Genomic DNA, 17,583 nt, shown 5'->3' on the forward strand with positions numbered 1-17,583 from the left:
CCGTTGTTACCGGAATGGCACACTTGTAATGAGGCCTCAAGACTGGGATACCATGTTAACAGCATACTTCAAGTTGCCTACACTAAGAATATACATACATTTAAAAAAAACATATAAACAGAAATTCATTTGATTAAGCACTATTTCTCTAACAAAATTAATTACTTTTTTGCAATTTACTTATGTGTTGGGTAATTATTCATTGTAATATTTCCTGGTATGCATTATTATATCAATAATAGTGTTCATGTACGTTTTAAACTTTATTTGACTTCAATGTAATTTATATTCTGATCTGATGCCTACTTCGACTCATGCTGCACGTGAATTGTATTACTCTGACATCCCTCAACATCATATATTTGAGTCCAATACCCGTAAGTGGAATCCAAGAAAATGAGGAGCAGATTCAACAATTGGCTATATGTACTATGTTGAACTTTCAACGGATTCTGTGAGATTTTCTTTGAGGTTACTACTCCGCCACGTAAAAGGATCAAGATCCTTTACAAAAAATGTTTTCCATCAACATAAATTATGTTAAAATCCACCACATAATATATTTACACTCTGGGCCTCATTATGACTTGTGCGGAATGGGTTTAATGGTGCCGGTAATGGTGCCAGGGCCGTTAAACACACTCCGAACTATTACGAGGTCCCCTCGCGGGACCCGCTCTGGACGTCCATAGCGGGTCCAGACGTCCATAGCGGGTCCCGCAAGGGGACCAGGGAGCTAACAATGGGCCCGTTCGTAATGGGAGCTCGAATGGGAATGGGGAAGGACTGGGCACGGGTTCTCTGAAGGAGGAAATACCGGGCCCTCCATACTCGGAATGGCCCAGTATTTCCCCATTCAGGGAACCCGGACCCAGACACAATTTTGGATGCAGCCATTAAGGGCATGGCTGCCTCCAAAGTCGTAATGAGGCCCTCTGAAAATGTATTCCTTTACGCACATTCGCCCATGTACAATGGCTTTTACACTAGTACATTTATAATGGAGTTTGACCAAATTTCAGTTTATGGGTACCGTGTGACGTTATGGGGCTGATTCATGGAATTATTTGCGTGGAGAATTGGATATGTGCGCGCCATTCTGCATGCAAAACCCCGTCTATCGATTCATGGAATGGACTGCAGCACTTTTTACTAACGTGCGTGGACTTCGCGCAGGCTCTGCATGTTTCTGTGAACGGTCGAGTGCCTTCAGCAACCTCCCGCATGCCTGCGCAAATCCCTCCATCTCTCTGCCACCCAAAGGGAGGAATAAGTGCACTTACGCATAGCAAACGCAGCACCGAGGTTGGTTTGCATGTCTGATTTAGGGGTGCGTGTATGCAGCTAGGACACGATCGGACTTCGGTGTGCATGTACACCATGGAGTGTGTAGCAGGAATGGTTTACAGGGGTTTGCACACAGATTTTCGCAGTTCTACCCGAGTTACGATACATTGTACGCATGGTGTCAGGATGCAGGTAATAGTTATGGAGGACCCTGTGCAGGGGCCTCGAGATGCAGGCCCGATTACGGGTGACCCCACGCACTGTTTGAAGGCTGCGTGCATTTGCACCCGGGGGAGCACGCAAATGTACGTGGGGGCGTGTTGGGGCGTTCCGTCCATGACTTGCGTATAAGGTTACTTTGCGCAGCAAATCCCATTAATAGGCGGGGCGCACATTTTTTATTGTGCCCGCTGGGTAGTGCAGTGTCGTTCTGGACGTGCGGGCCTCGCGGGATAAATGCACTCTTTTCCATGAATCGGCCCCTTACTTTGTAAACCAAATCACTGAAATAAATCATTAAATCTGGACATCTGCCCCCTTAAATGTGTTCTTATTGGGCAGATTGGCACACCTGCCGTGCTAGTTTTATACTAGCAATTGTGTGTCTTACAATTATTAAATCAGGACTGCACGCCCCATAATGAAGAGGAAAAAAAAGGAAGAACAGTCCCATAACTGGATGAATGTATGATCTATTCACTTACAAAATGAAGTACATCAAAGGCCCTGCAGTAGGAATTAGAGCTTCCCTTCGGGCTATTTTCAGTTTAAAAAAAACGTTGTTGTCCCCAAGAATAGTATTAAACGCTTGTCACTAAAGCCATATGTTTTGATAATTAATTTCCAGCACGCGGTTGCAGCGCAGCTACAGAACTGATTGCACATTTTAATTGAATACTTGTTATGAGGTAATTATACAGGAGCATCGCATCATCACAAACCAGGTTTGTACACTTTAGCCCGTTGTAGTGCTCACAATCCACTGCGTCTTTGGCTTCCGGTATATGCGTCACGCGTGTTTCACTGAAGTCACTGTCTACAGGCAGAATATAATTGGCAGACGGCGACATTGCTGTCTGTAGCCATATCTCTAAACGCGGCACCTTCCAGCCTTAATCTCGCGACGGCTGCTACCTGAGAGGCGCCCAGGGCCATCTCAAAGGGCTTGTAGCGGCTAATTGTGCCTTTTAGGACTAGCAATTAGCTGGGGATCCCCTGACTAGGCAGCTTTGACACCCACTGGATATCAGCGCGCTCCACTCCTTTTCATTTAACTACCTGCGCCTAACAGAAGAGACAAGGGACAGGTATTAGAGGAAAGGGCCTTCGCAAAGTGAATGAACAAGGAAACAAGACAAAATGCATCAGAAGAGCGCAGTCCTGAATTATATCATAACTATCCCAATTTATGCTCAGTTTATTGTCAAAACAAAACAGTTCAGTGGTTTATTGCTCATTAGTAGTTTTAAAAACCATACCTGGGCTATTCCTATGACTTACATAACAATAAAAGGCTAATTAAGAATAGGTCGTAAAGGAGATCACACGCAGGCAGTGCACTGGTTGCTGCTAGTTACCGTGGCGCAAGCAACGCTTTCGAACGCGAAGCTGAGCGCCAGAGAATTCAAATAAAATATCGGTTTCATTCAATAAAAAGCTCTGTGTTTACCAGTTAATTAAAGCTAATAGCATCTACACACATTATGTATGCTAATTTGTCACTCTTTACTAGCATACTTTCCGTTGACAGGCTCTCTTTTGGCACCTGTGTTTGTCTGCCAGTCATTTCTCACCATGTCGAGCACATTGCGTTCCACAGCTTTTCTTCATCCAGTCTCCCAGCGTAATGGGTGACCTGCGCAGAGGGAAACAGGGAACATCCCCCATAAAATCTGTACTATGTAGGGTGAATGGATGACTCCGTGTCGCTGCGATTTATCTAATCCTGTTTCCATTTAATGAACGCATGGATTTTGGGAGCTGTAATCTTGGTTAACTTTAATTGTTGTGAATTGGATGTAACTTCAAGGGCCCGATTCATGGACATTTATGCAGGGTTCAAAGTGAATTTGCACTGCTGAAAAGACACTTTGCATTGCTGACACAAACCCTGATTCGTGGAACTGTCCAAAGGGTATTTTTTGCAGTGCAAAGTCTTTGCAAATTCATTTTTGCAGTACAAAATGCACTTTGCACTGACTTTGCACTGCAAAAAGCCACTTTGCACAGTTCCATGAATCAGGGTTTGTGTCGGCAGTGCAAAGTCACTTTTAAGCACTGCAAAGTCAATTTGAACCGAGCAAAATGTCCATGAAGTGGGCCCCTGGTGACAAAGGAATTTAAAAGGACAACTTGGGACAGAAAACTATTGTCGGGGTCACATGGAGTTGTCTAGCCTCGATAGCACTAAGAGTAGTGTCTTTACTTATCACAGCACAAGCAGCTAAACTGACCGACGTTTGCAAAATGAGGGGTTACCAATGTGTCCCTGATTACGTGACAATGTCCATACTGGCTGCGCTAATGTACTTCAGTATTCCAGGTAAGACCATTAGTTATTTTGGTGTCACCCTCATACTAGTAAAATATGCCAGGCCAATGTAAGAAAACATCCATGCTTGCTGCACAAAAGCCTCCTCCAAGCCACGCACCCCAGCTGAGAAACACACACGCAAAAACATGCACTCACACACTCATAGCTCTTCACATACGCAGCCAGGCACAAACACATCTCGTTCAGTCACACACACACACCAAGAGAACATTCATACTGAATTCTCATTTGCACACACATATTTATTCATACCGCAATCAAACAATACACATGGGTCTTGATTTACAAAACGTTTTTCAATGGGATTGTGGCATTGTAAAACGCTGTTGTAAATCAGGCCCGTTAACATACTCTTGCTCTGCTTACCGTCTCTTCTGCAGCCTCTAATTAAACTGCTGCTCATTTGAGGTGTATTCATGGAAACAAAGACAGTGGGAAGAATAAAGGATTTGCCAGCCTGGACCCCTGCACCATGAGCAATTGGGACACTTTTGAACACCAGCATGGTCTTTCTGATGGGTTTCCCAGAGGCAGCAGCTGGTGACAAAAGTGACACGCAGGATCTGAAAAAAACAGTCTGTTTCTCTTCACTGAGGATCCTGGGCAGGATTCTCACCCCAACATTCAGAACCTCCACTCTTGAGGAATGCAGGATTGTTGCGCCTCCCCTTGGGGCTGAGACGTTGATCCTGAATCGCGTGCACTGCAGACGTCCCCATGTAAATGAGGGAACAGCAGCTACTTGTACGTGCACATCTTCAAAGTTAATATAAAAAGTGGTCATTCAGTTTCACAGAAGAGGCCTTGTAGCCCCTTTATTTAATACCAATGCGCACACCTGTTATCAGCATCAACACAATGTTGTCTGCTCTTCAGGGGGCACACGTTTGCTGATGGGGTCCCAGGTCCAGACTAGTTGAGCATGTATTGACCATTGAACCACGAACTTATACTAATCCATTGTGATGCCTACTATGTGGATTTGTTTTTGATATACGCTTAAGCAGCGTGATTCCGAATGAATCACTACTGTGTGTAAAATAAAGTTATGTGTATTAATACAACACCATTTTTTGATAGATATACCGTTTGCTAATTCAAATACCAAATTACATGTGTTGGATGTGCAAGACTCTAAATTAGGATACAAACGCGGACACATGTTTCCCTCTGATGCACTTTATCAAGGTAAACATAACCTAATGGGCACTTGCTGTGCTGTTGTTGTACGTTTGCTAATTGGAACCTTCAGTACATTGTAATCGTGTTTCCGCCTTTACTTTAATTACATAGGATACTGCTTGAATTAACTACTTTTGACCGATCCTTGTTTCAATATGGGTCAAAGCTGGCCAGTGAACGGAAAACATGGTATAAACAATTGCTGGTGAATTGTGGAAAAGGTTAATATAGGAGTGGTGTCAGTGCTTAGTAACCGTGTGGCCTACGAACACCGGTATGGACTGAAATTCTAAGCATTGTCCAAAAACCGACAGAATGACAATCAGCATGAAACCCTGCTTAATCTCTACCGAAAAAAAGTTCACGGTTATGTTTCATAATTTTAACCACTTTCATTGGTAGTTTAGCTAAGGAGTGTAGCTAGGTCTGGAAAAGATCTGGGGCTATGCTAATGTCTGGTCTGTCGGGACTCTGGGCTACCTATGAGTTTAACCTTCTGTATGCAGATGGGATACATCTATAATTCATAGAATTTCGCAGAAAAGTGTCGCAAGCGGCTGGCGCAGAGTGTCCGCTTGCGATTGACTGCGCCAGGCACGTGCGCTAAAACCGATTTCCGCCCACAGCGTATTCATGGATTTTAGGCTTCCAAACCAGCCGTGTCGCAGAGAATCGCAGCGACCCTGCAGCAGCGCCAGTAACGCCCCCAAGAACGCCCTCGCGCAAGAAAAGCCATCAAAATCGCTAAATCATCGCAAAGGGCTGCGCTAACCCTGGACCAGTTCACCGGGCTGGCAAACAGCAAACGCCAAGCGGGGAACGTGTATTGCAGGGGTGCGCGGGAAGTTCCACACGCGATTTCAGCAGGGTACGTGTATTTCAGGGGTGCGCGGGAAGTTCCACATGCGATTTCAGCAGGGTACTGTCATGACCACAGGTTAGTTGAGTTTCTTTAATGGCCGCTAGGTGGTGCCTCTGGGTCAGTTAGTTAGCGGGTCTAGTTGTTTTCATGTGCCAGCTATTTAAGCTCCGCCCCTCAGGAGGCTCGCGCTTCGCGTCGTTTGTCTGAGTTCAGACTGAACGCTCGCCGCGTACCTCCGTTCCCTGTCACCGCTCTATAGACCTTGTCCACAGTTTATTTCATTCATTCCTTGAGTAACTTTAATTAGTTATCAGCTCCCTTCCTGTGTTCTTCCAGTTACTGCCGTCCCCGGCTCAGTCCTGTCATAGCGGTCTCCTCATCTCTCAGTTCGTAGCAGTTTTCTCTCACGCAAGTACACCTATTAAGTGCAAATGCAATTGCTCCGTTTGTGTTGCCTTATCTGATACATTGAAATAGTGTGTAAATGTTATTTGGATTCCTCACGCATTTTCAGGATATTACGTTGTTTGTAGCGGGCTCGCGCCCTTTCCTGTGGAGTTTGTCTTGGAAGCTGAATTTCTAGTCAGATAATCTTGGTCACACTAAGGTTCATATTACGCTCTGTAATAAGGTGTTTTCCCATTACCGTCCCGTAGGTAGTGAGGTAGTTTTTTCTGTCATTCTACACTTGCATCACACCTCAGCTTATGCCCCCTTTAGGTCCAAGTAGCATAGGGTTTCTGTCATTGTTTAGTGCCATTTTAGTCCCTTTCAAAAGAAACTATTATCCAGTATCCCATTCTTCAGGACTTGCGCCCCTGTATAGAACAGGATGGAGAGCTCAACAAATTAAATACCAAGGTGAGATATTTGCTGGCCCCATATTACCAGTTTTGATTTTCAGTTTTACGCGAGAAAACTAAGGAAGGGAAAACTGTTATTTTCTCCACAGAAATTCAGTGTCTAGTTCCCAGGAAGGTAGAAGTCAGTTGGAGTTCCAGAAGGTTCCCGCAGAGTTTTCAGGTGAGCGTTACAGAATACCGTGTCAATGGATTTTATTACAGATCTTCCTCCATGTAGGGGTTTTGACACCATTCTAGTGGTGGTTGACTTATTTTCCAAGATGGCACATTTTATCGCAGTCCAAGGACTTCCGACAGCTTCTGGATTGGCCAAGATATTTCTGGAGAATATTGTTAAGACTCATGGTTTTCCCTCCATTGTAATCTCAGACCGAGGTAGTCAATTTGTTTCTAAATTTTGGAGGCAATGTTGTGCTCTGGCCAAGATTGATGTTCGACTATCCACCAGCCATCATCCCCAAACCGATGGTCAGACGGAGCGCACCAACCAGACCTTAGAACAGTATTTACGATGCATGCTTCACCAAACAGAAGACTCTTGGTTGGATATATTGTGGGTGGCAGAATATGCTTACAACAATTCAACTCATTCCTCTACTGGGCTTACTCCATTCTATACATTACATGGCAGACATCCTCGAACTTCAGCCTTTGACCCTCCAGAACCATTAGAGATGCCTGCTGTGAAAACTCTCCATGAATTCATCTCTACGGCCCACACTAGGGCTCAAGATAGCTTGTCCGCAGCCAAAGAAAGTCAGAAGAAGTTTGCTGACCGCCATCGAAGTGCAGCTCCTAGGTTTCAAGTTGGAGACTCCGTGTGGCTATCCTCCAGAAATTTGATGTTGAAAGCTTCAAAGAAATTTCTTCCTCGATTTTTGGGTTCGTTCTCCATAGAAGCCATCATCAACCCAGTGGCAATGAAATTGACCCTTCCTCAGAAGATGCGAATTCATCCAGTTTTTCATGTGTCTTTACTGAAACCAGTAACGCCAGATACTCGTTTAGAACCAGCTCCTGCTCCCGTTGAGTTTGAAGACAATCAATCTGAATATGAAGTGAAGGATATTTTAGACTCCAAGATGGTCAGGCACAAGGTTTTTTATCTGATTGACTGGAAGGGTTACGGTCCCTTAGATAGATCCTGGGAACCTAAAGAAAACATACATGCCACTAGATTGTTAAAAAGGTTTCATCAGAATCACCCCAATAAGCCGGGAGGAGAGTCCTTGAGGAGGGGTACTGTCATGACCACAGGTTAGTTGAGTTTCTTTAATGGCCGCTAGGTGGTGCCTCTGGGTCAGTTAGTTAGCGGGTCTAGTTGTTTTCATGTGCCAGCTATTTAAGCTCCGCCCCTCAGGAGGCTCGCGCTTCGCGTCGTTTGTCTGAGTTCAGACTGAACGCTCGCCGCGTACCTCCGTTCCCTGTCACCGCTCTATAGACCTTGTCCACAGTTTATTTCATTCATTCCTTGAGTAACTTTAATTAGTTATCAGCTCCCTTCCTGTGTTCTTCCAGTTACTGCCGTCCCCGGCTCAGTCCTGTCATAGCGGTCTCCTCATCTCTCAGTTCGTAGCAGTTTTCTCTCACGCAAGTACACCTATTAAGTGCAAATGCAATTGCTCCGTTTGTGTTGCCTTATCTGATACATTGAAATAGTGTGTAAATGTTATTTGGATTCCTCACGCATTTTCAGGATATTACGTTGTTTGTAGCGGGCTCGCGCCCTTTCCTGTGGAGTTTGTCTTGGAAGCTGAATTTCTAGTCAGATAATCTTGGTCACACTAAGGTTCATATTACGCTCTGTAATAAGGTGTTTTCCCATTACCGTCCCGTAGGTAGTGAGGTAGTTTTTTCTGTCACTCTACACTTGCATCACACCTCAGCTTATGCCCCCTTTAGGTCCAAGTAGCATAGGGTTTCTGTCATTGTTTAGTGCCATTTTAGTCCCTTTCAAAAGAAACTATTATCCAGTATCCCATTCTTCAGGACTTGCGCCCCTGTATAGAACAGGATGGAGAGCTCAACAAATTAAATACCAAGGTGAGATATTTGCTGGCCCCATATTACCAGTTTTGATTTTCAGTTTTACGCGAGAAAACTAAGGAAGGGAAAACTGTTATTTTCTCCACAGAAATTCAGTGTCTAGTTCCCAGGAAGGTAGAAGTCAGTTGGAGTTCCAGAAGGTTCCCGCAGAGTTTTCAGGTGAGCGTTACAGGTACGTGTATTTCAGGGGTGCGCGGGAAGTTCCACACGCGATTTCAGCAGGGTACGTGCATTTCAGGGGTGCGCGGGAAGTTCCACTCGAATGGGCCAGTGCGAGCAGGGTACGTGTATTCCATGGGTGCGCGGGAAGTTCCACACGCGATTCCATCAGGGTACGTGTATTTCAGTGGTGCGCGGGAAGTTCCACACGCGAATGGGCCAGTGCGAGCAGGGTACGTGTATTCCATGGGTGCGCGGGAAGTTCCACATGCGATTTCATCAGGGTACGTGTATTTCAGGGGTGCGCGGGAAGTTCCACACGCGATTGCCCCAGTGCGAGCAGGGTACGTGTATTTCAGGGGTGCGCGGGAAGTTCCACACGCGATTGTCCCAGTGCGAGCAGGGTACGTGTATTTCAGGGGTGCGCGGGAAGTTCCACACGCGATTGCCCCAGTGCGAGCAGGGTACGTGTATTTCAGGGGTGCGCAGGAAGTTGCACACACGATTTCAGCAGGGAATGTGTATTTCAGGGGTTCTGGGGAGTACTACACGTGAATTGGCCGTGTCGGTCCTCCCAGGTGTACGCTCCACAACCTCGACGGCCCCTGCAGGCAGCCCACACCACGGGGGACTACCCTGCACCCCTGCTCATGTCCCGCAGGCAGCCCATCCACCATGGGCATGCCCCCCAGCCAACCCACATGTCACCTTGCACTACTGATCAACAATGCATGTGCCCCACCACCCCCACCCCCCAGCACTGTGGGGCACCTGCCAGCAGGCCCCCACTCATGTCCAACTCATGTTTCCCACCACCCCCACCCCCCTGCACTGTGGGGCACCTGCCAGCAGGCCCCCACCCATGTCCAACTCATGTACCCCTGCACCCCCACCCCCCAGCATTGTGGGGCACCCTCCACCAGGCCCCCACTCATGTCTCCCACCACCCCAACCCCCAGCATCCAGGGTGACCCTCCACCAGGCCCCCACTCATGTCTCCCACCACCTCCACCCCCCAGCCACCATGGGCAGCCTCCACCAGGCCCCCACCTATGTCTCCCACCACCCCCACCCCCCAGCAGTGCAGGGGCACCCTCCACCAGGCCCCCACTCATGTCTCCCACCACCCCACCCCCCAGCAGTGCAGGGGCAGCCTCCACCAGGCCCCCACTCATGTCTCCCACCACCTCCACCCCCAGCAGTGCAGGGGCAGCCTCCACCAGGCCCCCACCCATGTCTCCCACCACCCCCACCCCCCAGCAGTGCAGGGGCACCCTCCACCAGGCCCCCACTCATGTCTCCCACCACCCCCACCCCCCTGCCACCATGGGCAGCCTCCACCAGGCCCCCACCCATGTCTCCCACCACCCCCACCCCCCAGCAGTGCAGGGGCACCCTCCACCAGGCCCCCACTCATGTCTCCCACCACCCCCACCCCCCAGCAGTGCAGGGGCAGCCTCCACCAGGCCCCCACTCATGTCTACCACCACCCCCACCCCCCTGCCACCATGGGCAGCCTCCACCAGGCCCCCACCCATGTCTCCCACCACCCCCACCCCCCAGCAGTGCAGGGTCAGCCTCCACCAGGCCCCCACCCATGTCTCCCACCACCCCCACCCCACAGCAGTGCAGGGGCACCCTCCACCAGGCCCCCACTCATGTCTCCCACCGCCCCCACCCCCCTGCCACCATGGGCAGCCTCCACCAGGCCCCCACCCATGTCTCCCACCACCCCACCCTCCAGCAGTGCAGGGTCAGCCTCCACCAGGCCCCCACTCATGTCTCCCACCACCCCCACCCCCCAGCCACCATGGCCACCCTCCACCAGGCCCCCACTCATGTCTCACACCACCCCCACCCCCCTGCCACCATGGGCAGCCTCCACCAGGCCCCCACCCATGTCTCCCACCACCCCACCCTCCAGCAGTGCAGGGTCAGCCTCCACCAGGCACCCACCCATGTCTCCCACCACCCCCACCCCCCAGCCACCAGGGGCACCCTCCACCAGGCCCCCACTCATGTCTCCCACCACCCCCACCCCCAAGCAGTGCAGGGGCAGCCTCCACCAGGCCCCCACTCATGTCTCCCACCACCCCCACCCCCCAGCAGTGCAGGGGCACCCTCCACCAGGCCCCCACTCATGTCTCCCACCACCCCACCTCCCAACAGTGCAGGGGCACCCTCCACCAGGCCCCCACTCATGTCTCCCACCACCCCCACCCCCCTGCCACCATGGGCAGCCTCCACCAGGCCCCCACCCATGTCTCCCACCACCCCCACCCCCCAGCAGTGCAGGGTCAGCCTCCACCAGGCCCCCACTCATGTCTCCCACCACCCCCACCCCCCAGCCACCATGGCCACCCTCCACCAGGCCCCCACCCATGTCTCCCACCACCCCCACCCCCAGCCACCAGGGGCACCCTCCACCAGGCCCCCACTGATGTCTCCCACCACCCCCACCCCCCAGCAGTGCAGGGGCAGCCTCCACCAGGCCCCCACTCATGTCTCCCACCACCCCCACCCCCCGGCAGTGCAGGGGCAGCCTCCACCAGGCCCCCACTCATGTCTCCCACCACCCCCACCCCCCAGCCACCAGGGGCAGCCTCCACCAGGCCCCCACTCATGTCTCCCACCACCCCCACCCCCCAGCAGTGCAGGGGCAGCCTCCACCAGGCCCCCACTCATGTCTCCCACCACCCCCACTCCCCAGCAGTGCAGGGGCAGCCTCCACCAGGCCCCCACTCATGTCTCCCACCACCCCCACCCCAGAGCAGTGCAGGGGCAGCCTCCACCAGGCCCCCACTCATGTCTCCCACCACCCCCACCCCCCAGCCACCAGGGGCAGCCTCCACCAGGCCCCCACTCATGTCTTCCACCACCCCCACCCCCCTGCCACCATGGGCAGCCCCCACCAGGCCCCCACCCATGTCTCCCACCACCCCCACCCCCCAGCCACCATGGGCAGCCTCCACCAGGCCCCCACCCATGTCTCCCACCACCCCACCCCCCAGCAGTGCAGGGTCAGCCTCCACCAGGCCCCCACTCATGTCTCCCACCACCCCCACCCCCCAGCCACCATGGCCACCCTCCACCAGGCCCCCACTCATGTCTCACACCACCCCCACCCCCCAGCAGTGCAGGGGCACCCTCCACCAGGCCCCCACTCATGTCTCCCACCACCCCCACCCCCCTGCCACCATGGGCAGCCTCCACCAGGCCCCCACCCATGTCTCCCACCACCCCACCCCCCAGCAGTGCAGGGTCAGCCTCCACCAGGCCCCCACTCATGTCTCCCACCACCCCCACCCCCCAGCCACCATGGCCACCCTCCACCAGGCCCCCACTCATGTCTCACACCACCCCCACCCCCCTGCCACCATGGGCAGCCCCCACCAGGCCCCCACCCATGTCTCCCACCATCCCCACCCCCCAGCCACCAGGGGCACCCTCCACCAGGCCCCCACTCATGTCTCCCACCACCCCCACCCCCAAGCAGTGCAGGGGCAGCCTCCACCAGGCCCCCACTCATGTCTCCCACCACCCCCACCCCCCAGCAGTGCAGGGGCACCCTCCACCAGGCCCCCACTCATGTCTCCCACCACCCCCACCCCCCAGCAGTGCAGGGGCACCCTCCACCAGGCCCCCACTCATGTCTCCCACCACCCCCACCCCCCTGCCACCATGGGCAGCCTCCACCAGGCCCCCACCCATGTCTCCCACCACCCCCACCCCCCAGCAGTGCAGGGTCAGCCTCCACCAGGCCCCCACTCATGTCTCCCACCACCCCCACCCCCCAGCCACCATGGCCACCCTCCACCAGGCCCCCACCCATGTCTCCCACCACCCCCACCCCCCAGCCACCAGGGGCACCCTCCACCAGGCCCCCACTGATGTCTCCCACCACCCCCACCCCCCAGCAGTGCAGGGGCAGCCTCCACCAGGCCCCCACTCATGTCTCCCACCACCCCCACCCCCCGGCAGTGCAGGGGCAGCCTCCACCAGGCCCCCACTCATGTCTCCCACCACCCCCACCCCCCAGCCACCAGGGGCAGCCTTCACCAGGCCCCCACTCATGTCTCCCACCACCCCCACCCCCCAGCAGTGCAGGGGCAGCCTCCACCAGGCCCCCACTCATGTCTCCCACCACCCCCACCCCCCAGCAGTGCAGGGGCAGCCTCCACCGGAGAAGGTGCTGTGGAGTGGAGTGGAAGACACTCTCTGTCCTGGGTCCCCCTGCCCTCCGGCCGATGCCTGCCCCTCCGATGTCGAAAGCCCCGAGCCTTCATGTCTCCCACCATGTTGCTGCTGCTGCTCTGCCTCTGCCCGTGCACTGCCTCCTGCTGCCTGCACATCCTCCGCACCGGACTCCTCACTCCCCGACGAGATGACAACACGGGAGGGGAGCCGGGCCTTGCGTCTCCGGCTGGCGGTCGGATCCCCGCCGCTGTGCTCCACAGCACCTTCTCCGCCCTCTTCATCAGTTGACGCTGCAGACAGGGAGAAACAAAACACAGGGTCACGTCACAGACGCGCTTACGCGCTGAGGGCCTTTGGTCCAATAGAATCGCGTATGCGTGCTGACGCGCTTACGCGCTAAGGGCCTTTGCTCGATTTTCACGCTGACGTCCAGGATTTTCACGTGCCAAATCACTCCGTACCAAGCTGGCCACGCGTAAGCACACGGAAGACCACGCTCCTGCCCAGAAGGCCGAACTACTGCCCCCCAGAGCCCCGAGCACGCTCCCACCTGCCATCTGCTGCTGCCTGACTGCCTGCTGCCCACGTGCACTGCCATTTGCTGCCTGCACATCAGCCAGGGGTGCTGTTGCTGTGACCACCCCTGCTGGAACCGAAGACTCCCGACTGGAATTCCATCGCTCCACAGCCCAGCCCCAGGACCCAGTTGCCCACCCACTCCTGCCTCTGGGGTTGTCATGTCGGGGCAAACACCATCTGTGACCACTGACAACCCCCGGCCAGAGAGGCAGAGGGGCACCAGCTTCAGTGCCACCGAAGTTGGTGTCCTGGTGGAGCAAGTCCTGGGGCAGTATGATGCCCTCTTCGGAAGTTCCCGCGCCGACAAGGAAGGACGGACTCGGATCTGGACTGACATCGTGACTGCCATCAACGCGGAGGGGGTGGCAGTCCGGGACTTACAACATGTCAGGAAGCGCTGGGAGGACTTCAGGTCCAGGACCCTGAACAAGGCCCGGCGCCTCTTGAAGGCAGCGGATGCCAAGGGGCGCCGGGGCCACTTGTCGGAAGAACAGATGGGGGTCCTGGAATGCATATCCCCAGTGCTCCACGTCCAGGTCCTAGAGAAGCAGACCCGTCTGGAGTCGAGCGGTGAGTGTACATGCATCCTGATTGTGAGCAGTGCGTGTGGTGATTATTCGGTATTGTGCAGGTTGCACATCTGTTTGTATGGGGTCGAGTATGGGTGGGGGTGTACAGGGCCGTGGGGCTGACACATGCGAGGGCCGTAATGTGTGAGACATGGATGGTGCTTGTGTGTGTAGGCTTGCATGGCAAATGCAGTTGTGCGTGCACACATGTTTGGATGAATGTGTATGTAAGTAGACATGTCCGTGATGTCACGCATGACTGTTGTTTTCGGCTGCATGTATGAGCACTGTGTACATGTGCATGTGTGTGTATTTGACAAGGGTGCAACAGTGATGCAACATGGATGCATGTGACAGCGGTATGTGGAAGCCTGATTGGCAGATGTGACATGGATGCCCGTCTGAATAGTGCGACACTTGGCAGAGGTGTACACATGCATGCAAGTGTGGTGGTGTGTGTACATGTGTGGTGCACTTCCTGTGTTGCATGTGATGTCTGGCTCCCCTTTGGCTGCTGATGCTGTTGTATGTGTAGGGATGGTGGTGGCAGTTGCGATATGGCTGTGGTATGGCTCATGTGTGCGAGTTGCAATGACATGTGTGTTGGGGATTGTGATGACATGTCTGAGGTTTGCCAATGCCACTCATGTGCAACTGTCATGTGTGTATGTGTCCATTGTACAGTGCCCTGATGCCTGTGTTTTGTTTCTCCCTGTCTGCAGCGTCAACTGATGAAGAGGGCGGAGAAGGTGCTGTGGAGCACAGCGGCGGGGATCCGACCGCCAGCCGGAGACGCAAGGCCCGGCTCCCCTCCCGTGTTGTCATCTCGTCGGGGAGTGAGGAGTCCGGTGCCGCGTCCCAGGCCGCAGCTGCCGGGGGGAGGTCCAAGAGGCGGAGGTTGGAGTTGGACTCCTCGGCAGCAGAAGGGGCAGCTGGGACCCCACAGGGCCCAACAGGGGAAGATGGCACGGAGTCATCCAGGTTGGTGGGGGGTTTGGTGGAGGAGGAGGCCGTGCAAGCACCAGAGACGGGGTCTGGAGGTGGGGATCCCACTGGTGCTAGTGGTGCAGTGCAGGACCAGGGACAGGAGGCAGCACAGGCCGCCGCGGAGGTGCCTGTGTGCAATCCTGTCCCCGATCCTGTCCCTGCATCATCTTGCACCAGCAGGGATGCCTACGTCCAGACCCGTTTTCAGGCAGGGGATGAGCTGACGTCAACTGGCCTTCCTCTGCCTGCGGACGTGGCCATCCAGGTCCGGGTTGAGCCTGTCCTGGCTGGTGTGGCGTTGCATCAACAGGCCATGCGAGGTGAACTGCAGTCTTTTCATGGAGAGACTGCACGTCATCTCGAATGGCTCGTTGACCACGTCAGCCTGCTGGGACAGGTCACCCAGGCCGGATTCCTCCATCTGATGGGGCTTGCTCCGACCCCCTCCTCAACTGGACCCCCTACGCGCCAGTCGTCCTCTGTGCCATCTTCCCACCCATCAGTCACCTGGGTGCCCTGTGGAGCTGCCTCTGACGGTGCGGCCAGGCTGGTGGAGGAGGCATCCCTGCCACAGTCGGGAGTCGGAGGTCCAGCAGGGATGGCCACATCAACAACTGCACCCCAGCCGGCGGAGGATGTGCAGGCAGCAGGAGGCAGTGCACGGGCAGAGGCAGAGCAGCAGCAGCAACATGGTGGGAGACATGAAGGCTCGGGGCTTTCGACATCGGAGGGGCAGGCATCGGCCGGAGGGCAGGGGGACCCAGGACAGAGAGTGTCTTCCATGTGGCAGCGGTTGGGCCACGCCATAGGTGCGGAGCGGCGGCGGGCGGAAGAGGCGCGGCTCACAATGGTCAGGGCGGAGAACTCCATGCGGAGGGCCCTGAGGCGGGCCGAGTGCCTCGAGGCAATCCGCAGGGGGTTGGAGGAGGACACGGCGTCGTCCCTGCGGACCCTCGGGGCCATGGAACTGGACCGCCTCCGGGACATTGAACAGGAGTTCGATGATGCCCTGGCCCGGGACACCACGGAGTGAGCCGCTGGACTTGCCCGCCGCCTTTGTATATAGTTCTTTAGTTTTAGGTTTCCTTTGTTTCTTATTATGATTTGGAGTCGACGGACACTGCTCCACTTTTTGTATATATTTGATTTTTAGTTAGGTTTTTTAGTAGGTTTCCTTTGTTCAGTTGGGCTCATGGACCCGTGGTAGTTTTTTTACATAGTTCTTTATTGCATAGAGATTTTGCCCATGGTGGCAGGGGGGTGGGGGTGGTGGGAGACATGAGTGGGGGCCTGGTGGAGGGTGGCCATGATGGCTGGGGGGTGGGGGGTGGTGGGAGACATGAGTGGGGGCCTGGTGGAGGCTGACCCTGCACTTCTGGGGGGTGGGGGTGGTGGGAGACATGGGTGGGGGCCTGGTGGAGGCTGCCCATGGTGGCAGGGGGGTGGGAGTGGTGGGAGACATGAGTGGGGGCCTGGTGGAGGGTGCCCCTGCACTGCTGGGGGGTGGGGGTGGTGGGAGACATGGGTGGGGGCCTGGTGGAGGCTGCCCATGGTGGCAGGGGGGTGGGGGTGGTGGGAGACATGAGTGGGGGCCTGGTGGAGGCTGCCCCTGCACTGCTGGGGGGTGGGGGTGGTGGGAGACATGGGTGGGGGCCTGGTGGAGGCTGCCCCTGCACTGCTGGGGGGTGGGGGTGGTGGGAGACATGGGTGGGGGCCTGGTGGAGGCTGCCCGTGGTGGCTGGGGGGTGGTGGGAGACATGAGTGGGGTCCTGGTGGAGGCTGCCCCTGCACAGCTGCGGGGTGGGGGGAGACATGAGTGGGGGCCTGGTGGAGGGTGCCCCTGCACTGCTGGGGGGTGGGGGTGGTGGGAGACATGAGTGGGGGCCTGGTGGAGGCTGCCCCTGCACTGCTTGGGGGTGGGGGTGGTGGGAGACATGAGTGGGGGCCTGGTGGAGGGTGCCCCTGGTGGCTGGGGGGTGGGGGTGGTGGGAGACATGGGTGGGGGCCTGGTGGAGGGTGGCCATGGTGGCTGGGGGGTGGGGGTGGTGGGAGACATGAGTGGGGGCCTGGTGGAGGCTGACCCTGCACTGCTGGGGGGTGGGGGTGGTGGGAGACATGGGTGGGGGCCTGGTGGAGGCTGCCCATGGTGGCAGGGGGGTGGGGGTGGTGGGAGACATGAGTGGGGGCCTGGTGGAGGGTGCCCCTGCACTGCTGGGGGGTGGGGGTGGTGGGAGACATGAGTGGGGGCCTGGTGGAGGGTGCCCCTGCACTGCTGGGGGGTGGGGGTGGTGGGAGACA

The sequence above is a fragment of the Ambystoma mexicanum genome, chromosome 1p, assembly GCF_040938575.1.
Source record: "Ambystoma mexicanum isolate Mex_15411 chromosome 1p, UKY_AmexF1_1, whole genome shotgun sequence".
In the NCBI taxonomy this organism is placed as follows: Eukaryota; Metazoa; Chordata; class Amphibia; order Caudata; family Ambystomatidae; genus Ambystoma; species Ambystoma mexicanum.